Genomic DNA, 6,901 nt, shown 5'->3' with positions numbered 1-6,901 from the left:
TCACAAACAAGCACTTAAATGACATTCTAAAAGTGACAGCTAGTCAGGACATGACACCTGGTGTTGATGCACTTGTACAGGCCAAAAGATGCCAAGTTTCAGGAACAAATACAAGTCCAGACTAGACTAACACCTTTAAAATGCTGCCTTAGATACTGTTTGCATTGAAAGAATACAGCTCTGTGAAGATGAATCCTTACTGTGGTGATTTAAAAAATGTGCACTTTAATGTTAGTCAACAGCTTCAAAACAAAAGTTGTGTGATGGAATTCTACTGTTCATACAACTCCATAAATGTTCAATTTCGTGGAGCAGTGTAGCAGAGTATGGTATAATTTTAATGGTCCGGCCCACTTGACATCTCCCTAGGCCGTATGTGGCCCACGATGCGAAATGAGTTTGACACCCCTGCTCTAGAATCTAAGCCCTATCTAAGCGGCGGGGGGGTTCTACATAAATATCTTTCACTGGACTTTGTGCTCTCGCTCTCTCTGCGAACTTAATAGGACACAATAATACAGTCAATGTTTGTAGGGCCCTATCAAATCTGCTATACGGAGAGCACAGACGGAATCACGGAATCCAGACATTCAAACAGAATTCAACAATATAAAAAAAACTTTTTGAACTTTGTAGGAAATCAACTAAATGTATTGAACTTATTGGAACATTTATAAATGTGCCCAAGATAAACATGACATGAACGAAATGGATCAGTGATTTGTATTTTCCCTCAACTTTCTGAAGAAGCAATGGCACAGGAATGCCCCTGTCTGTGTAAGCACATTTGCCTACCAATTTGTGTAATCCGTAGCGATGATGCTAATAACAACCATCTTCTGATATATGGAAACACTTTCCCAAAAATATTCTCAATTAAAATGTTAACTACAAAGTAGTCTATGCCTACCTGGCAGAATATCATGAGTATCTGCATCAATCCATTGTTTAGCATACCAATTCCATTGACTCGTCAATCAGGTGCAATCCTTTTGAGATATGAATTTCCATGACCTCTGTTACTAATAACTCGGTCTGAGTGCTTAAGCGTTAACAACTACAGTATGCAATGTGAAATATAAGTAAACATACTACTCCCAGCAACTACATATATTTACTTGATAATAGATACTTTGGTCACAAATTTGTGGAGAATTGGAAAGTCTGAAAATACATTTTTGCAGTGGATTTTATTATATGCAAATGAACCCAACTTGACACTACTCTAGACAACATCAAAGCAACCGGGATAATCTCGCTTTTCTAAAGAGAAGAGCATAAAAAAGTGAATTTTTACAGGAATAAATTAAACAGTACTATAAAACAGTTATTGAATGGTGGCCTTTGCCTGCTATTAAAGCATTACGGCAAAAGTTCATATCATTACCTTGTCAATTGATTATTTCAAGAAACACACGCTCTGCATGCTAATATGTTCGATAGTTTTGCCCGGCACCATACAGGAGAATGTCAGGAGAACAAAATGTGTTGTTGGCCCATTTTATGTGGGCCAGATGTAGCCAACTACTGTTTTGACGAAATGAAAGAGGACCCAACCCAACTCATTTTGGGTCTGGTTGGGTTCCTCGGTGTCTGCCTGTAGTTAATGTACTGTATTTGACTCATAAACAGCTCCTATGAGCATTGTAATAGCCTAGTCTGAGCAAGCCTAGTCTGAGCAAAGGAAGTGTGTGTGTGTGTGTGTGTGTGTGTGTGTGTGTGTGTGTGTGTGTGTGTGTGTGTGTGTGTGTGTGTGTGTGTGTGTGTGTGTGTGTGTGTGTGTGTGTGTGTGTGTGTGTGTGTGTGTGTGTGTGTGTGTGTGTGAAATTGTTTTCCTACCTTATCAGGACCCCAATGCCCTAACAATTCACCCAAATGTCCTGACAAGTAAGGAAAAAAACAATGTGTGTATCTGTGCATCCAAGATATGAGTCACATTCATATTTCACCCAAAATAGAATGCAGATAAAACTTTGAAATGACAAAGAGAATTACCTGCAAACTCTTCTTGGGGCCATTTGTTATGCTCTTAATATATAAACTAGGTTTGAAAAGTATGGGGTCATTTAGAAATGTCCTTGCAATAACATAAAATTGATCAGAAATACAGTGTAGACATTGTTAATGTTGAAAATGAATTATGTAGCTGTCAACGGCTGTTTTTTGTTATTTTAATTACATTTTTTAATGGAATATCTACATAGGTGTACAGTGGGGTGACAGCATCATGGGGATGGCAGCATCATGTTGTTGGGGTGCTTTGCTGCAGGAGGGACTGGTGCACTTTACAAAATAGATGGCATCATGAGGAGGAAAATGATGTGGATATATTGAAGCAACATCTCAAGACATCAGTCAGGAAGTTAAAGCTTGGGACTTCCAAATGGACAACGACCCCAAGCATACTTCCAAAGTTGTGGAAAAATGGCTTAAGGACAACAAAGTCGAGGTATTGGATTGGCCATCACAAAGCCCTAACCTCAATTCTATAGAAAATTTGTGGGCAGAACTGAAAAAGCGTGTGTGAGCAAGGAGGACTACAAACCTGACTCAGTTACACTACCTCTGTCATGGAGGAATGGGCCAAAATTCAACCAACTTATTGTGGGAAGCTTAATGATGGCCACCCAAAACATTTGACCCAAGTTAAACAATTTAAAGGCAATACTTAATACTAATTGAGTGTATGTGAACTTCTGACCCACTGGGAATGTGATGAAATAAATAAAAGCGGAAATAAATCATTCTACTATTATTCTGACATTTCGTATTTTTTAAATAAAGTGGTGACCCTAACTGATCTAAGACAGGGACTTTTTACTCTGATTAAATGTCAGGAATTGTGAAAAACTGAGTTTAAATGTATTTGGCTATAGTGTATGTAAACTTCCGACTTGTATTTACATGTTGGTAGGGATAAGGAGAAAGTGACTGGTAAGCAGGATTAATAATAAAGCAACTGGTAGCAGGATTCCTGCTGCAGGAATGTATAAATACTCATGGTAATATACTAATGATAAAATATGCATGTAAACAGAAGTAATAAATAAATGGATACTCATGGTAATGGAAATCAATAATAATTTAACAGCATCGTAGTGGTAGTAATACATCTACTAAACAATAATAATTTTAGCAGCAGCGTAGGTGTGTGTGGATGGGCATAGTCAGTGTGATAGTCTGTGGGAGAGGTAGAGCAGTAGAGCATTTAACAATGTTATGGCCAGGGAATAGTCTTCTGCAAATGCTTTGGCATTTCTCAGACATTGCCTGGCATGCATCTTGGATGGCTGGAAGCTCACCCCCAGTGATGTGCTGGGCCGTCCTCACCACCCTTCGTTGTGTCTTCTGAGCGAGTGCGGTGCAGTTGCCATACCAGATGGTGATACATCTCAATGATGCAGCTGTAAACGTTCCTGAGGATCTGAGCGGCCATGTCAAATGGTTTCCGCTTCATGAGGGAGAAGAGGCGCTGCCATGCTTTCTTCACGACGCAGAGGAACTTGAAGCTTTTGAACCTCTCCATTGCGGCCATAATTGCTTCCCGTGGCATATAATAATAAAACAACGCAGATTATGGAGAGTCTTAAACACATCCAAACTTTTCACAGTAGCTGGACAAAGATCCAATATAAAAATAAAGGGAGAATATCCACTCAATGTCCTCCCGAGTGGCGGTCTAAGGCACTGCAGTGCTAGAGGCTGTCGCATCCCAGGCTATCGCAGCCGTTCGCGACCGGGAGACCCATGAGGTGGTGCACAATTGTCCCAGCATTGTCCAGGTTAGTGGAGGGTTTGGCCGGCCGGGATGTATTTGTCCCATTGTTGTATTGTGATTCCCCTGACACATTGGTGCGGCTGGCTTCCAGGTTAAGCGAGCAGTGTGTCGAAGCAGTGTGGCTTGGCAGGGTCGTGTTTTGGAGGACAAGTGGCCCTCGACCTTCACCTCTCCCGAGTCCATATGGGAGTTGCAGTGATGGGACAAGACTAACTACCGATTGGATATCACGAAATAGGGGAAAACCATCTTACAGATCGCATTCACACTTCTCCAGAAGTTGCATGGTATGCGTGCCATGGATGTTCTCACCACAAAACCAGGACAGTGAATCATACTAGTAAATTTGGTTTTAATGAAATTAAATGAAAAACAAGAAATCTGTTTTTTTAACAATAAAAACATGTCAAATGTAATGATATCATAAAATCGCCAGCATAAAAAAAGACAATGCATTGCCTTCATTATAGTAGGCCTAGCGTAAGGGTAGCCTACAGAGGGTTTGGGTTTTAAAAATATGAAATGGAAATCAAACAATTGTTACAGGAGAATACGAGGTTCACCGGTATTCACCAAGGTTCTCATCTCTTGTTTCATGATGGGCATGGACACATTTAGCCTACATCATGGAGGGGTTTTACGCATGTCCAAGGCATGGCTAAAATAATGTAGGCCTGCCTACAATACATAGATAAAAAGGGAATGTCAGCTCACTGTTTTGCTCCTCTCAAATGTTATATTTTAATATAGCTTGGGTGATTAAGATTTATTTCCATCCGGTCTCATGATCCAAACACTTTATCAACGGTCTTGACTAGCCTACTTGGAGGCTATGCTTGGTTCTAATCAAATAAAACGAAAATGGCGGAAAAAACATGAATTTTTTATGTTTCTTATTACTAAGTATACAGGCACCACATCCCATCTCGTTTCATGTGAATATGTGCAGTGTGCGACACGGCTGGACAGGCTGCATTTCCGCTGTCTAAATTCATGCCATAATCTTTACCGCTAAAACCAGCTATTGGTTGGTCTTAAATATCCCTACTAGCACTGCCTGAAATTAGCACTTTGGATCATGTTTTTAAGTACATGCTTAAAATATTTCCACCCTTCCCATCAGAGCGCGAGCTTGCTGATTTTACACAGGTAAATTGCCGAACATATGGCATTAGGGCTGGAAATTGCCAGTGCGCCAGTTTTTACGTGACAGAATTGCAAATTAACGTGTCGTTTGACACTAGCGTCGCCTTAACGCCAGACGAAAATAGAGTCCCCAAAGTCATATCAAACTATTATGCCAATTTAAACCAATAGTGGTGTGTGGTCACCGAGATGATAATTTCAGCACCATTAGATTGGGACAGAGCCATCGCACAGCTTTGAGACAATCGATGTCCGATTTTAGTTTTCACTGAATTTCCGTTTGGATATTTGGAAACAATTAGGCTAAGTTAAAGTGAGTGCTCATGATCATCTGTATTCCCTAGTGGCACAGGAGTCTAAGGTGCTACATCTCAGTGCAAGAGGTGTCACTGCAGTCCCTGGTTCAAATCCAGGCTGCATCACATCCAGCCTTGATTGGGAGTCCCAATCGGCCCAGCATCGTCCGGGTTTGGCCGGGGTAGGCTGTAATTGTAAATAAGAATTTGTTCTTAACTGACTTGCCGAGTTAAATAAAAAAAATATTATAGTTTACTCATATATTAGCCGATCAGAACATTTTGTTAGCATGTTATGTAGCTAAACAACTGAATGTTGCTCTTCACTCACATAGTAGCCTGTCCTACTCCTGACCAAAAGCCTGTGACATGTCTGAATCAATGTGATTTTGTTTCACTGAATCGGTCTGTATATTTGGTTAATTGATCTCTGGCTGGGCAAATGGAGGTGGTAGCTCATTTATTTGTGTGCTCATCTATCACTGACCAGAAACATTTAGCATGCAATAATGTAGCCTAAATCAAGTGTATTATTTTGCTCTGGACTCTAGTTGCCTAATACAATCTATCCATCATCAAGCTGTGAGTGTGTGTCCTGTTTTATAGAATAACGTAACTTTGCCTTGTTTAATATAATCAAACACTCATTCATTCATGTCATTATGCAACACGAGTCATTCATGCCTTTAAGTAATATCAAGCAGAGAGAGAGCCGTAGTAGGCTAAAAGGTGCGCAGACACATAGTTCATTTTTTATTCACATAGCACGGCAAGCCCAGTCCCACCCTGCGCGACTCAATTCACAGAATTATGTTGGGGCTGAAAATAAGAACTCTAGTGGGGATTACAGACTGGGACAAGAACAAGTTGAAAGTGACTGTGGAGATGAGTGTCTGTGCGTGTGTGTTTGGTCTTAAACCAGAAGTCCTCACAAGGATGATAAAACAAGAAACATTTGGACAAGCGGGTACATTTCGCAGGTCAGCACAAGGCTATTTTAGAGGTTAGGTTAAGGATTACAATTAGAGTTAGGGAAAACAAGACTTTGAATAGGAATAAATCAGGTCCGCGCAGGGATAGTAAAACAAACGTGTGTGTGTGTATACTGTATGTTTTGGGGTATGTATGTTTGGGTATGTGCCTGGGGCTGTGAGTATGTGTGTTTGCTCTATATGGTGTTAAAGGCCTTAATCTTAATTTGATCACCCTGTTGGAAATGTTTTACTTTGAAATGTCAGACTTAATTTACTGAAAATGTATCAAACCCCTACAAAAATGTCCATTAATTATAATGCACATAATAATTCACATTTCCTGTTCTTGAACGATTATTTTCCTGCTGTAGCAAACTGGCTCAAATTACGATCCCACATCCATGCTATACTTTTGAAATATGTGACAGTCGTGACTGATGATGCTGCAGTAGGTTGAAGGGCAGCAAAAACAGCATTACCATTTGCACTAGTAATGGGGGAGCTGTTAGAAAGGACAATTTATTCCTTGTTAACATAATAACTTATTTTTGTGTCTAAGGAAGTAAAAAATGTTTTACAAAAATGAATCTATTGAGATGGTTTGTCCTAAAAGCTTGTAGTATTTATACTGAACAAAGATAGAAATGCAACAATTTCTAAGATTTTACAGAGTTACAGTTCATATAAGGAAATCAGTCAATGGAAAT

Source organism: Oncorhynchus nerka, linkage group LG5 (genome assembly GCF_034236695.1).
Source record: "Oncorhynchus nerka isolate Pitt River linkage group LG5, Oner_Uvic_2.0, whole genome shotgun sequence".
Taxonomy (NCBI): domain Eukaryota; kingdom Metazoa; phylum Chordata; class Actinopteri; order Salmoniformes; family Salmonidae; genus Oncorhynchus; species Oncorhynchus nerka.
The sequence above is the reverse complement of the archived record's forward strand: the minus strand, read 5'-3'. Positions refer to the sequence as shown.